General features: G+C 36.2%; 1 protein-coding gene across 2 annotated transcripts in view; it reads right to left on the bottom strand.

Annotated features, from left to right (window-relative positions):
* caskin1 (CASK interacting protein 1) overlaps nt 1-17448 on the bottom strand; it is a 252122-nt gene that overhangs the window by 103994 nt on the left and 130680 nt on the right. The gene's annotated exons all lie outside the window — the stretch shown is intronic.

Here is a 17448-nt window from a genome sequence, read left to right on the forward strand (position 1 = left end):
ACAATTACTGTAACTTTGCTGTTCTCGATAAACCTGATCTGCAGTAACATGTTTGAGTGTAAATAATTGCTAGTTATTAGACTGTAATTAACAGTTTTCTTAAACAAAAAGGTTTTTTTTGCATATTATCTCCGTGAAGTGAGTAACGACTAGTATTAGAATATGATAAAATGTGAGAAAACATCAGATTAGCTGCATTAAAAATGTTTTTATTTTATAGTTTTCACACAGTATATCACATTCTCTTATTACATTTTAAATACATGTTTCTTTGCTTCAAAAAGTAAATGCTTGGTGTCCTGCTGAGTGGACATTTTTGTAACGCCATAAAAAATAGGTTCATTAAAAAAAATTTCAATTACATTGTTTTTTTTCCATGTCTAAAGAGGAATAAAAACACTCAGGAACAAAAAAATCTTTAAGGTTCTTATAATTCATGCATCAAAGGGTTAAGAATCCACAACCGGAAAACGAATAAATGACTCCTTATTCCATTATTCATGTACAAATTAAAAATCTAAAATTTTGTCTGTGTTTTCCTATGCCTCACATAAACTTAGTAACAATACTGCTCTGCTGACATCACTAATTATCTGTTTACAGACTATCCTTACATTATGTCACATAGAAACCCACATGTTTATGTTCATCACAAATGCCACAGAGTGAATATTTGTGTTTTTCACCGCTGTAAACACAGAGCAGCACTTGCTTTCAAATGAGCGCCTCCCGCAGCAGACCCAGTCACATGATCATGCATTATGATGACATAATGGTCTTTGGCACAGGTGTCAAACATGCGGCCTGGGGGCCAAAACCGGCCCACCAAAGGGTCCGATCTGGCCCCTGGGATGAATTTGTGAAATGCAAAAATTACACTGACGATATTCAAAATCTAGAATGTTAGAATCATTTTAGGTCAATTCAATCTCAGGTGGGTCAGAGGAGTAAAACACTATCATAATAACCTCTAAATAATGAAAACTGCAAATTTTTCTCTTTGTTGTAGTATAAAAAAAGGTAAAATTACACAAAAATGTTTACATTTACAGACTAGCCTTTCACAGAAAATGTGAACAACCTGAAATTTCTGAAGAGAAGTCTGTGGAATTGTACCAATATTCTGCCTCTGACTAAATGTTGTGTGTTTGTAGAGCCACTGTGATCTGTAAGTTGTGATGCATATGTATAAATGATAAACTAAGGTGTAATATTGTTAAAATTGCACTGATTTTTTAAAAGAATTTTTAGGTTCATATTTGTTCATGTTATGTTCAAGTACGGTTTGTAGATGTGCACATTTTTATTACGGAATTTGACTTTTTTCACTCAAAAACAGAGAAAAAAACTTTGGAGTTAACATTATTTCTAAGTTCTTATCCTATTATTTATATTATGTTACTGGTCTGGCCCACTTTAGATCATATTAGGCTGAATGTGGAACTGAACTAAAATGAGTTTGACCCCCCTGGTCTATGGTAAAGCAAACTGGTTCTTTGAAGGCACCAGGTTGGAACCAGTTAAGCACTGGTCCTAGCACCGGCACCGAACCAGCACCAGGTTCTTTTTGGTGGAAAAGTACACACGAAATTCTCCATGAGTGCAGAATACTAGCAAACCCACAAGTGTCCAGCTCAACACACCAAGAAGTCAGTGTCATACCAAATCAAATATCAAAAATGTCAACATGGAACCCCATATTTGGTCCATTTGCTGCTTATTTCCAATTTTTAATTTGTGCGTACAATCAAAATAATGAAATACAACTCTTTTTAAATTTTTGATTTGTACATGAATAATAAAATATGGAGTCATTGTTTCATTTTCCGATTGTGGATTCTCAACTGAATATGAAAAGAATGCATGACACACACATTCCCGTCACCTCCTGCTTTTTCTGTTGTTCAGATATTTAGATGAACATGCCGTGCATCCAACCGCAGGATCAGTCACACACATACACACAGGTCAGTGATAATGGCAGAGCTTTGCATGACCAACTCCAGAGGATTAGAACTAAACATCTGACCAGGATCTAAAGCACAGATTAAAAAAAGTGCAGATGGAAACAAATGTGACAGGAAGCAAAGGCATTACATTATGTAAAGGATCTGCAGTGTGTTTGTATGAGGCCACAGGGCTTGTGCTGAGGTGAGACTGATATGTCAGCTTTGATGGAGAAGTGCGATGAAGGACATAAGGAGGAGAGACGACCTGAGGCCACAGAAAGGCACCAAAATGTGTGAAAGCACATGCAAATATGCATTCAGATGCACCTCCGGTCTGACTCAGATCTGCTGGGACATGAATCTGTGCCTCCTGTTCAAAGTGAAAATGAGACGTGGGGTTAGACCTGAAGGGCTCTGCTCTAATGGTCTACAACAGTGGCTCCAACCTTTTTTGGTTCATGACCCCATTTTAACATCACAAGTTTCTGGTGACCCCAGACATTCAAAATGGAGACTTTTTTTTTTTTGCTAAAATTAATTTGTTTTTGATCATGTAATAGTTTGCTATACTATGTTGCAAATAAACGTTAATTTTAGATGAGATTTAGTCTATATAATGTCTATTATTGTGGACAGAGGCAGTAAATCCAGGTGTAGATTACTGCACAAAGGGAGACTTGGATTTTCCTTGGTCAGGATCTGTCCAGTCAGTCCAGCTGTGATTTACAAGGAGGACAAATAATACTGAACAAACAAGAACTGAAACTATGAATTATGAAAGAGCTGCAGCATCTGAAACTGACCACAATGAACATCTGACAGATAAACAGAACCACAGGTTTCAGACTCACAGTTTGTCATGTCTGTTATGTATTTCGATTGTCTCTCTCAACTCGCCATATATTTATTATTAGTGAGGTTTTTTTTTCCAACTATATTTATTGAACATTTTCGAAGAACACAACAGACATTACATCAATTCGTAACAGTCAATGCGCAATCAAGAATAACATATCTGACTGTCAACACCCATCCTTTCCCACCCACCCAACCCACAGGCCCAAAAAAAAAAAAAAAAAAAAAGGTAATATAGTACACAGAAATAAGAGAAGAAAGGAAAAGACATTATTAATAAGTTTTTATTTGTATTTTTATCAATTACTAGAAATTTCAGGCGACCCCATTTGAATTCCAGGCGACCCGACGTGGGGTCCTGACCCCAAGGTTGAAAACCACTGGTCTAGAACACAGGTTCCTTTCACCTCATAAGGGTTTTCTTATATTTTTAACATATACCTCTTGGATGTTTTGTTTGTTTGTCTTTTTGCCAAGGAACCAAATATGGTAACATTATTGACCTTGATTTTCTACAGAATAAAAGATTTTGAAAAATTTCACAAAAGTAATTAAGTCTTTTGTTGTTAAACTGGAAGAACAGAACTCCTCCCACTCTGATGAAAGACATTATACAACATTTACATTTAAATCAAATTTTCACTAAAAGATAATGTAAAGTTATTTTAGTCAATTTGGCAGCCCTTTATAGATTACTTTAATATTAAGTAAGAAGTGGCAGACCCCCCCCCCGCCATTATTGTGTGTGTGTGTGTGTGTGTACATGTGAGTGCAGATGTAGTGTTCTTGTTCTGACATCACATATTACAGCTGCACAATGTATTGTCCAAATAATTTCACTAACTTTTGTTGACATCATCATAAAGAAGCTGTATACCAAGTTTGAAGTCAATGGGAAAGTAGTTTCGGAGAAGAAGACGATTGAAATTTTTGTAACGGACGACAGACGATGACAGACGATGACAGACGCCGCATGACGACAGTAGCTTACAGCCTGTCGGCCGGTAAGCTAATAAAAAACAACATCAGTTATCTGGAACTATTTCAACTACAAGTAGGATGAAACTGAAACGTGTTCTGTGTTGACTAGAGCTGCACAATATATCGTTTGAGCTTCATCATCATGATGTACATGTGTGCAGTAGTCACATCACAGGCCCTGCAATGTAGGAGGGAAATGAACTCAACGTATTCTCATCTAATTTCAAGGGGACATGACACTGTGTGCAGCCATCCACCAATCACAATCATTCTTCATCAGTTTGGAGTGAGTCGCTGGTAACAACACTGAATAATGAGCGACGAACAAGAGAAAATCACCAAAAATAAAGACTTGGTGCCAAAAAGAAAAGCAGTGTCAGTTATCTGGAATTATTTTGGCTACAAGAAGGATGAAACTGAAACGTGTTCTGTGTTGACAGTGCCTTGCAATTGTTGCCACAACGAGAGGAAACACAACTAACTGGTTTGACCATTTACGTCGGCCCTACACAGCTTTTTCATGTTGCAATATATATTGTAGGGTTGAAAAAAATCGCAATATCATTTTTTTCCAGTATCATGCAGCCCTGTCACATATATTGGATACTACAAACTTTTTACCTCCACCAAGGAACGGCGGAGTTTATGTTTTCATCTGGGTTTGTTTGTCTGTTTGTCTGTTAGCAAAATAACTCAAAAAGTTATGGATGGATTTGGATGAAATTTTCAGGAAATGTTGATACTGACACATGGAACAAATTATTACATTTTGGTGGTCATCACGGGGGGGCGAGTGATCTGCCTTGGTGGAGGTCTGCCCTCTCCGACTGCTTTTCCACTTTATACTGTCATCATTGTTTAATTTTAAAAAAAAGAGTTTTTTAAAAAAGTAATTAATTCTTGTTCTGTCCTCCAATAACACACTGAGGTTGAAATGTTGAATTTCAGAGTATTTCTATGAGTGAACTATAAAGGGTTCATTAGTTGCATTTTTTTGTACAAACCTTCATACTCTCGTCAGCTCATTTAATGACGTGTAAAGTCATTGCAGGAACATCTTTGGGAAACTGGCACAGAAAAAATTTTAAGACCCTGCGCTGAAGCTGTTAGTATCGAGCCTTTCCAACAATACACGGGCTGTGAGTGCTCAGCTAATATTTGCTCATTAACACAGAAAACACACCCCATTTGAAGGCACTGAAAGCTCCCTAAGCTTTACATATGTGTCAGTGTCTGCTTTTCTGTTTACAACTGTGAGTCTGCCCACTGGGGGGGGGGGGGGGGGATAAAAGTGAAGAGAATCCGTATAAAGCCTTATGAAATAAAAGTAACTGATAGACACAGGGTGTGGCTGGAACCCTCCATAAAACAGCCATATTAAACCTGTCCTCATTCATCTGGGCTCCCACAGGGGTTTTCTTAATCGCAGACACTAACTTCAGCTATCATCATTAAAAAAGGTTGAATAATGTTCCGGATCCAAGAGCAGGACGTCTGTGAAGTCAAAACTATTCCTGCTGTATGTTTTTGAGTCAGCTAAATTACAGTCGTCTGTCAGACAGACCTAACCCACAGTGGTTTGTGTAATCAGGCTGCAGCAGAACGCTCTACATTATCCAGACGTTTTATTAGAATAAAATAAAAAACAATGAGATGGAATTGAAGCCTCCTTTGTTCTTCCATTTTTCTGCACATGAGAAATACGAGGCAAAAGGATGAAGACTCACTGAACAAATGAAAAACGGAAAAGACGGACACAGATACGATGACTGCATTTACATTTTATCGTTATATTCATATTATAATGACCGAACTCAGACACAAATGGACAAAAGGAAGGTTCTAATAGTTTTGGATTTTTCATTATAGTTTAGTTTTATTTAGTTTTGACTTTTTTTTTTCTCTAATTCAGTTTGTTTTAGTTCGTTTTTAGAGCAGGTTTGCTAGTTTTTATTAGTTATCGTTTTTTTCCTGAATGCTTAGTTTTAGTTTAGTTTAGTTTTTTTTATATCTTTTCTCTTCTTCTCTGTTGTATTCAAATAAATCCCAGTCAGGACTCTGCTGCTTTCTTTTTAGTCTCCATGTTTCCAGGTAGAGTGGGGACCAGAAGACGACTGGAAACCACAAGTGACAAGAAGTGTCGGACCGTTAAATATCATATGGTGCCAGCAGATAAAATTGCTTGAGGGAAATAAATTGATTTTATATCAATCCGACATTGACAAAGATGAAAACAAAGGGAATTTTACCCAGAATTTTTACACGTTTTAGTTCACACACAATACAGATTCAGTTAGTTTTTGTTTTTTTCTTTTAATTATAGTTTTTATTTATTTCAGTCAACGAAAATGTTTTTACAATTCTAGTTTTTGTCATTTCATTACGATAATAACCTTCAACAAAAGTCTGTGGACACGTTGAATCCAGGTGTTTCTTTTCTAACAGGGGTCTGTGATACAAAACAGTAATGACTAATGTTATAATATAGTTTTATATTATGGGATAAATATCATTGCATTGTAGAGCCTGACTGACATGGGATTTTTGGGGCTGATGCCGATACCGATACTGGGGGCTCAAAAAGCTGATATCCGTTTTTGGCCGATAACCTATATATTGGCCGATATATGAAATGAGAACATTGATCTCCGCAGGATTTGGTCCTTTCAGCAGACACACATGTGACGGAGGTGTGGCTGTGAAGTGCCTTTAACACAGTTCAGTCTGAGCAGGATGCGCATGTGTCATAACCCACTTCTGTATCCACGCAGCGCCGCTCTGTCCTCCAGGGTTAAACAGGGATACGTTACACAATGCTGCACTGGGCTGAGTTAAAACAGCAGTGTGTGTGTGTGTGTGTGTGTGTGTGTGTGTGTGTAGCGGGGTGCACAGTGGTGTGTAGTACAGTATGGGGGAGGGGAAGGGAAACACATGCTTTTGCCAAGTAGTAAAACCTGCCATGCAATATTTATCCCCCTTTCTCCTCGTCGCCTCCAGATACCAGCCTCTGCCTCTCCTTTATCTCACTGCCTCCTTTCCCCGCTCACTCACTCTCCCTCCTCCTCCTCCTTCCTCCCATCCCTGCGTAAATCCTTCTCTCATTTCACCATCTTCTGTTTGGAATAACTGAGGACACTCCCATCAGTCTCCTCTCACCTGCAGTGAAATGACGCTCACATCGTTAGCCTCATATTATAACTCATTCACAAATGGACAAAAGTATGTGGACACGTTGAATCCAGGTGTTTCTTTTCTAACGGGGGTTTGGAATACAAAACAATAATGACTAATGTCAGAATATACAGTTGAGGACAAAATTATTAGCCCCCCTACAAAAATGTCATTGTTTTAAAGGTGTTTCCCGAGTGCTTTTACACAGAGCAACACATTTTTAACACAGCTTTTTTAGATATCCTAGTTTTATTTTGGATGCTTACATGATTTTAGTTTGCACACAGAAATGAAAATATTCCACAAAAAACAAAAAGTACCAGGGTCAAAATTATTAGCCCCCCTGATCCTAATAGTCAGTTGTGTTTCCTTTTTGCTGAATAACAGCCTGCAGTCATAGTATTTTTTTATTACAAGTCTCTGACACTTTTTTTGAGGAATCCCAGCCCATTCTTCTTTGGCAAATCTTTCCAGCTCCTCCAGATTTGGTGGCCTTCTGGCATGGATGTTCTTCTTTAGGTCACCCTGAATATTTTCAATGGGATTTAAGTCAGGGCTCTGTGCAGGCCACTCACTTACATTCACTTTGGTCTTCTGAAGATAGCTCTTCACCAAGAGAGATGTATGTTTTGGATTGTTGTCATATTGGAAGATGAAGCAGTGACCCAGACCCAGTGTTACTGCTGACTGCTGAAGGTTTTCTTTCAAAATCTCCACATCTTTCTTTGTTCATGATTCCTTCCACCTTGACCAGATTTCTAGTTCCAGATGCACTATAGCATCCCCACAACACAATACTCCCACCACCATGTTTCACTGTAGGGACGCTGTTCTTTGGGTTCTATGCCTCTCCCTTTTTTCTCCAAACATAAACGCTGCCTCTATGGCCACAGAGCTCTAGTTTTGTCTCATCAGACCATAGGACACACTTCCAGTATGCACAATGTTTCTCCAGGTTGTCCTGAGCATATTTAAGTCTGGCTTAAAGGTGTGTCTTCTTCAACAGTGGAGTTTGTCTTGGTCTGCATCCTCTCAGTCCATTCCAGTTCAGAGCTATAGTGACTGTCTTCTTACAGACTAGGATTCCTGATGTGGCCAAGTCCTTCACCAGTGTCTTGGCAGTTGTTCTGGGGTCTTTAGACCCATCTCTCACTAGTTTTCTTTCCAGGGTCTTTGAAATCTTTCACTTCCTATCTCTGCAAGTCTTGTTCTGTACTGTGTGGCTGTTTTTGAATTTCTGGATTCTACTTCTCACTCCAGTTCTTGACACTTGGAAATGCTTGGATTGCTTTGTGCATCCCTCTCCTGCTTTGTCTACATCAATAATCATTTTTCTCGGGTCCAAACGGATTTCTCTAGTTTTGGGCATGGTGCTTTCTCAACTGACAGCTCAATGAGCCATACTGAGGCTTTTATACCATGTTTTAACTTAAATGTTAAGTGAGATCACTTGATTCACCTGATCACTTTTAAACACATCACCTGTGAAGTTACAGCACATCACTGCACAAAAGTGGTTTGTGCCATGACTTAATAAATGGTCATTTCTTAAAGGGGGTTAATAATAATGTCCCTGGTTATTTTAGTTTTTTTCTAAATAATGCTGTTTTGGTGTGCAAATATAAATAATTTGTGCCTTCTAAAGAAAACTAGTATGTTCAGAAATGCTATGTTGAAAATTCCTTGCTCTGTTAAAAAAGTACTTAGGAAAATCTTGAAGAAACTTAAAATTTCATAAGGGGGCTAATAATTTTGTCCTCAACTGTAGTTTTATATTATGGGATAAATATCATTGTTGTTATCTTTGTTTCCAAAATGCCTGAGATGGTTTTGACATATTTTCTCTCAACATTTATTTTTTTTTCATCCATGACTCTGATTTTAAATGTTTTTCCTCTAAATTTCTATAATATTTTTCCTGCTCTGACTGTAAATAATAATTTTCTTCCACATCTAAATATCTACTTTCATCACAGTTTTATATTATGGGATAAATATCATCATATTGTTTAGTTTGGTTTAAATTATTATCTTTGTTTCCAAAATGCCTCAGAAATGGTTTGGACTTCATTTCTCTCAACATTGATTTTTTTTTCAATCCATGAATATGATTTTAAATGTTCTTCCTCTAAATTTCTAAAGTATTTTTCTTGCTCTGACTGTAAATAATAATTTCCATCTACTTTCATCACATCTCACTGAGGAAGAAAAATCTACCATTAAACTTTAAGTAAATATTGATGTTTCTAAACTATATGGACATAAATATTGGGACACATCATGTCTACAGCTGTAAGATGAGGATCTGACAAAAAAAAAACTAGAATATTAATAACACTGGTCAACAACAAATTTATTGTTTCAGTTTTTTGAGCTGATTTAGGATCATTTTGGTGTGCTGAATCCAAAAATCACATTCATTTTGCTCAATCAGATCAACTTTCTGAACTATGCTACATATTGGCTTTTTAACATTTTTGCTTACATTTATGGGCATTTTCACATCATATGATACAAAATTCTTTCATATTTCTTGCAATAAACGAGTTCTGAAGATTTTACTTTTGCCAATTTATGATTAATGTTTTTTTTTAATATTACAGGTGAATGAAATGGCTTCGACTAGAATATCTTACAAAAATAAGCCTGACGTATTCTGCTACATCTGCGGTGAATACACCATTGTACCTAACAGGAATCAAGTCACAAGTTTCCTAAAGTGTGCTTACCAATTTTATTTTGGTATTAATTATTATATTTTGTGAGAAGATCAAATTGTTCAAAATCAAATTAGCAAAAAAAAACCTGACCTGATTGAGAAAAACAGATGTCATTTTTGGATTTAGCGGTGCAAAATGGTCCTAATTCAGTTGAAAAAAACCTAGACAACTTGCAAAAAACATTTTTTGTAACCCAGTGTAATCAATATCGCACAATATAAAACTCTATTCTGACATTAATCATTATTGTTTTGTATCCCAGACCCCTGTTAGAAAAGAAACACCTGAATTCAACGTGTCCACATACTTTTGTCCGTGTGTTAGCCAAATATACTACGTTGCTAACGATATGCTAATGTAGACCATGTTTCCACTGGTGGGTTTGGACAGACCTGCCACAGCGTGTGCACCTATAGTCCATCTGCAGGCGTTCACAGCTACACACAGGATGTTTTCTCAACTCCAGAGACCAGCTGACCTTATTCTAAATGTTTCATGTGCTTGTGACGACACTAGGCTGCTCTGAAGCCCAGACAGCGATTAAACAGACCAGAGTTCACTGACAAAAATTACACTTGTACGTTATTTCAGATTCAAACTGACATCAGATGAACACCTGTGGTAGGAGGCGTTAACAGTGGTGTTCAGGTGGTCGTCTAATCTGAAGGTCTGGGGTCCGGGTCTATGTTAGTACTGAAGCACTACTCTATGGTTACGTTCAGATGCAGGTAAATGTGGTCCAAATCTGATTTTTTTTGTTTCCATATGTGACCTGTATCCGATCAGATCCGACAGTCTGAACAGCACTAATCTGACCCAGGCCACTTTCACATGTGGTCCTAAATCTGATACGCATCTTTGGAATGTGACTTCAGTCTGAACGGCCTGGTCACATGTAATAATGATAATAATAATAATAATAATAATAATAATAATAATAATAATAATAATTATTATTATTATTATTATTATTATTATTATTATTATTACAATAACAATAATAATAATAATAATAATAGTAATAATAATAATAATAATAATAATAATAACAATAATAATAATAATAATAATAATAATAACAATAATAACAATAACAATAACAGTAATAATAATAAACTGCATTTATAAAGCACTTTTCATTCAGCAGAATCTCAAAGTGCTACAGAGAGAAGACAGTCCAAGAAAAAATAACACATCATGGCGGCCAACGCGTCTCAATACATCGCAGTGCATTTGCGTTTGCCTGCCCTCACACTGACTATGAAACAGCCTTTACTGGTCTGATTTTGGTCCATTTTGAATTAAATGAGTTTTGAATCCATTTATCACTTACACTAAATGTCTTCATTTAAAGCAGTTGAATGCCTCTGAAAGTAAAAAGCACGTGAAGAGCGCAGACCTCCACCAAGGCAGATCACCCCCCCCCCATCACCACCGAAATACAATCATTTATTCCTTGTGCCAGTATCAATATTTCCTGAAAATTTCATCCAAATCCCTCCATAACTTTTTGCGTTATCTTGCTAACAGACAAACAAACAGACGAACCCTGATGAAAACATAACCTCTGTGTAAAAATGGTCTTTAGAACAAATTGAAGGGAAACCCCTTCTGTGTAGAAACTCTAATATAAATATGATGCAAACTCACTAAAACAAACCACATATAAAGACATCACTGTCACAGGGATGATGCTGGAAAAACAAATTACTCTGAAATATCATGATTTCTGCTGTTTGTTTCCTTTCAGCAGCTGTTTATTTATCTCTGGTAAAAGTCTTTTTTTTTTACTCCTCCTGTCTTTCTTTTTTTTTTTCTCTCAGTCTCTCCTTTGTTTTGCTTGATCGACCCTTCCCCCACTTCTCCACTTTCATATATGGAATCTCTTTGTGCTTTAAACCAGCTTTCTGCTGGTCGCCTTCACCTGTCACACACATCGAGTGTGTGTGTGTGTGTGTGTGTGTGTGTGTATACTGTACCTACACACATACACACAGTTTGACCTATTTTCAGTAATGACAGATTATGTATGCCTCCTAGCCGTTTCCAAAACACTCAGCGCCAACAACACACACTGGACTGAAAAAAGGAAGGAAGCATGGCTGAAAGACTCTCTCTCTCTTTGTTGTTCGTCAAATCAAATGGACAGAAGATGTTTGGCCTCAGGTCTCCTCTGGACACACACTGTCATAACTTATAAGAGCGTATCATATTTTTAATGTCCTCTGGTTATATGTGCTTGTTTTGCACATGCTCAGTGGATCGTATTAAGCTAAGGTGGCTGATCATTTAGTGGGAGTGTATGGAACGGATGCTCCAGCTGACAGCATTCTCATTCTGTCCTGGTTTTTACAAACAGGAGAGTACACATGGACAGAGTTTTGGCAAACAGGTCTGAACCCATAAAGACCCAGCGCTCCTTCTGTGGCAGTTCCCACATGACTTTTTTTTCTCAATTTTTAACATTTCTTAAAGGTGCTGGAGACTTTTGTTGACCAATTTTTCATCACATCTGTCAAACCTCAGTCATATCCTCAGTACCACGAATCTGCAAGTCTGTCTGGGATTACTCACCTGGATCTGTTGCATTACGGTGAACAGTTTCCAAGTGCCATCCACCAGAAACCAAACCCATGTGTTTACATTCAGACCTGGAGGTCACTTGGGTCACTGTCACTCGGGCATCTTCGGAATTTTGGTCGCGACGTGCATTGTGGGAAACAGAGGCTCGTGCTGCACGAACCTCCCAGCCGCCTGCAGCAGCAGCACGAGCCTGCGTTTCCCACAATGCACACTGCGACAAAAAATTCTGAAGATGCCTGAGTGACCTCCTTATATAGTATATAAACCTTATAAGTGACCTTATATAGTATATAAACCTTATAAGTGACCTTATATAGTATATAAACCTTATAAGTGACCTTATATAGTATATAAACCTTATAAGTGACCTTATATAGTATATAAACCTTATAAGTGACCTTATATAGTATATAAACCTTATACGTGACCTTATATAGTATATAAACCTTATAAGTGACCTTATATAGTATATAAACCTTATAAGTGACCTTATATAGTATATGACCTTATATAGTATATAAACCTTATAAGTGACCTTATATAGTATATAAACCTTATAAGTGACCTTATATAGTATATAAACCTTATAAGTGACCTTATATAGTATATAAACCTTATAAGTGACCTTATATAGTATATAAACCTTATGTGACCTTATATTGTATATAAACCTTATACGTGACCTTATATAGTATATAAACCTTATAAGTGACCTTATATAGTATATAAACCTTATAAGTGACCTTATATAGTATATAAACCTTATAAGTGACCTTATATAGTATATAAACCTTATAAGTGACCTTATATAGTATATAAACCTTATACGTGACCTTATATAGTATATAAACCTTTTAAGTGACCTTATATAGTATATAAACCTTATACGTGACCTTATATAGTATATAAACCTTATACGTGACCTTATATAGTATATAAACCTTATAAGTGACCTTATATTGCATATAAACCTTTTAAGTGACCTTATATAGTATATAAACCTTATACGTGACCTTATATAGTATATAAACCTTTTAAGTGACCTTATATAGTATATAAACCTTATACGTGACCTTATATAGTATATAAACCTTATACGTGACCTTATATAGTATATAAACCTTATAAGTGACCTTATATTGCATATAAACCTTTTAAGTGACCTTATATAGTATATAAACCTTATACGTGACCTTATATAGTATATAAACCTTATAAGTGACCTTATATTGCATATAAACCTTTTAAGTGACCTTATATAGTATATAAACCTTATAAGTGACCTTATGTTGTATATAAACTTTATAAGTGACCTTATATTGAATATAAAGGCAAAATCAAAAGTACTTAAAAACGGCCAAAATCGGCTCAGACCACTAAGGGTTAATATTTGAATGTTTCTGCAACAGAAGGTACATTGTGCCTATTATTTTATTGTATTTATTTATTTATTTTTAAATACAACTTGGTTAAATTATTTCAGTGTGTGTATTTTTAACTTTTTGAACATTTTGAGCACAATTTCAACAATACTATAATAATAATGATAACCATGATAATTTTGGTCACAATAACCGTGATATGAAATGTTCATACCGTTCCATCCCTAATATATAGGTACTGTTTGTATACGATTTCCGCTCTCTTCTGAATTAGAAGTGTTCAGACCTTTTCTCCGGCTGCACAAACCCACTCTTGTACGTATCCATAATTGCAGCAGTGCTGTGTTGTAATGCACTCCTGGGTCTCAGTGGGGATCCCCCTGTCAGGGTTTATAAGGAGGATCCTTGGTCCTCCACACACTCTAAGTGCTTTGTCGTTGTCATATCCTCAGTCCCTCGTGACACCCATAATGTCCAAAGCTCAGTGACAAATGTTCTCTCTCTCGGTTTATTCCTCTCTTTCATCGTTTGCTCTCCGCTTTGCTCCGACTCACCCAATTAGCTTAATAACAGAAAAAATACTGGCCGCTGCGTTTTCCTTTCCTGCTGTTTTTAATGACTGTGCAACACCAGCTGATTGACAGCAGCGAGGAAACGCAATTTAAGCTTCTCCCACAGCCACACAGCAAAGCAATAAATGCTAAGAGCAGACGAGGGAAATGCGATGTTGAAAGATTCTAATTGAGAGTAAGTTCATTATGAGTTTACAAATGAGTGCCAAGAAGAGTAAATGAATCCTGAATGAATATACTTACGCAGACTCATTAGTCACCGAGGCTCATTAGAAAGTAGAACTTCATTCTCTGCATTTCTACCAGAAACTTTATTCATGACTTTGTCGAGCAGCAGCCCAAACCTTGGCAACAGCGTTAGCATCTGCCAGCGTGGAGCGTTTCCTCCAGCAGGAGGTAAACAGGCGATAACAGTAAACAGACTAATTAGATTACAGCGTTTAGTTTCAGTGAAGTGGTAAAGCAGCTCCACCAGGATTACGCCTGATCTTTACAGAAACACCTGACTGGACACAGTTTGGGCTGTTTTAGTACAAGGCTGTGTGTCCGTTCTGTCTGACCTGTCCCACTGTCACAGACGGACGCAGAAAGAGCTGAATGTCTGATTCCAGAAGGATCCATCTTCTGATTCCATATATTGATCTTCTCCAACTATCTTATTCAGACGTTCAGGTCTGCACTGTTTGTTTTAAGCTGAAAGTTTTTATGTTTTATCTGTTTATCTGTTTTTTTTCTCATGTCTATACTTTTCATTGCTTCCCTGCTGTAATGCTTTTAGTTTTATGTACACTGTAAAAAAAATCTGTAATTTAACAGAATTTTCACTGTTTATTTTACAGATTTTTCCTGTATTTTTAAGATACAGGAAAATATCAATGAAATGACAAAAATAGACTGTGATTTTACACATCAAATGTAAAATAACACGAAAAAACTGTAACTGTGAATAACCATAAAATTTCCATTTTTTTTAAAGAAATGTTTCTTTTTTCACAGAAAAATACAGTTAAAATACATTTGCAAATGTATCATTATTTCACAAATATTTCTGTTCTATTTATGAGATTAAACTGTTAATTTAAAGTTTAATACTGTAAAAAAAAAAAAAAAAAAAAAAAAGTTAAAATTACTGACAATTAACCGTAAAAGAAGTATTTGTTCTGTCAGTTGAACCAGACTTGTTTGTTAATTGACAAATATCTTGTGTAATTACAGGAGGTTTCACAACAAAAATGCTGAATAAATGTATTTTTGTGAATGTATAACATGTATAAGCACTGATAAACTGTCCAAATACAGTTTTTATCAGTGGATTTGACAACTGAGTCTCATTGAAAATTATTTATATGTATATTTATAGGTAATTTGATTGTTTTAATACATGAAAATATTCTTTATTAAACATTAAAAAGTTTTTTAAAAAAAAGCAAAATCTCATATAAAGTTAGAGCAAAAAACTGTATTTTAATTATGGAAAATTATCGTATTTTTATGAGATGGTTATTTTCCGTTATTTTACAGTATTTTTTCGGCACCCCTGCTGCTGGAATATTACATTTTTTTTTTACTTTTTTTTTTTTTTTTTTTTTTTTTACAGTGTGGACTTTTCAAATCTAAAAGAACATTCTTGTCCACCTTGGAGATTCTATTGGTGTAAATATGTTCAACACACTAAATTTATCCATCAGATATATCAGCTGTAGAATCTACGACAGTGTTTTTCAACCTTGGGGTCGGGAATTTCTAGTAACTGATAATAATGTTTAAGAAAAACTTACTAATAAAAAATATATGTTGAGTTGACAGAGCCAATCCCAATCCATATCAGACAAGCTGTGAGTGTGAAACTGCAGCACTGGGGTTCTGTTTCTGTGTCACATGTTCACTGTGGTCAGTTTCAGATGCTGCAGCTCTTTCATAATTCATAGTTTCAGTTCTTGTTTGTTCAGTATTAATTGTCCTCCTTGTAAATCACAGCTGGACTGACTGTACATATCCTGACCAAAGAAAATCCAAGTCTCCCTTTGTGCAGTAACCTACACCTGGATTTACTGCCTCTGTCCACAATAATAGACATTATATAGACTAAATGTCCTCTGAAATTAACCTGGATTTGAAACAGAGGATAGAAAACTATTACATGATCAAAAACAAATTAATTTGAGCAAAAATATGTCTATGTTTTTAATGTCTGAGGTCGACAGAAATTTGTGACGTTAAAATGGGGTCAGGAGCCAAAAAAGGTTGGAACCACTGGTCTGTGAGGAGGGACAGATGTTCAGTTTGAAGGACAACTAAGGAGGTTGAACACTGATCCAGTCCATGCAGAAGAACTGATCACCTAAACATGTCTGATTTACTCATGTTTGTTGTTCTTCTGATCAGAAGGATTTGTTGCTTTAATGGAACTCCTTTCCAGTTGAGCCAGTCATGTCCCTGTGAATCCAACAGAGTTCCAGACTTAGTTTTACAGACATGATCAGGATAAAGGATCCATTTGGAGATGATGGATCTGACTGTTTTACTGCAGGAACTGAGTCAAATGGTCCAAAAGGATTTTAGAGACACAGTTATGCATCTGACTGAGACACACACGCCTATTTATAAAACAAATCCAAACAGGTAGGAGACCAGAACATGTCCTCTGACTTCTTCTCCAAAGGCTTGAAGCAGGACAGACATTTGTATTCAGGCCGTTATTGTTTTACTGGTTTATTTTTGGCTCCTGCTGTGCAGACAAATCAGGATCCAAGTGCAAGTGCAAAATTAAAGGGAAAGTTCAGACCAGTGGGGAAGTGGATCTCAACCAGACTCACCTTCAGACCCACATTTATAGAATTCAAACCAAACAAACAACTGCAAATGCACGACTGTGTCTGGATCATACTGGCTTAAAATAAATAATCCTGTCTGTATACAGTTCATAATACACACTGTTATGTGAAGACACAGTGTTTTGGTTCTGAATGGCATTTCAGTTTTGGTATTTTAGTTCTGACAGATGATACACTTTGGTTTGTCCCTTTTTCTTGTAAATGTTTGTAAATCTGAGCCTCACCTGTCATCATGAAAAATAAATAAATAAATAAATAAGAAATAAAATAAATGCTGATATTTGTCTGCTGATCTGTACTGTAACTTATTTTCCGTGTGGTTCCAGTAATTTGGATTATTTTTCAATTCAAAATTGAGGAATTTCCGGATCTCCCGTTTAGAGGGAACAGACGTGTTTCAG

Source organism: Sphaeramia orbicularis, chromosome 8 (assembly GCF_902148855.1).
Source record: "Sphaeramia orbicularis chromosome 8, fSphaOr1.1, whole genome shotgun sequence".
In the NCBI taxonomy this organism is placed as follows: domain Eukaryota; kingdom Metazoa; phylum Chordata; class Actinopteri; order Kurtiformes; family Apogonidae; genus Sphaeramia; species Sphaeramia orbicularis.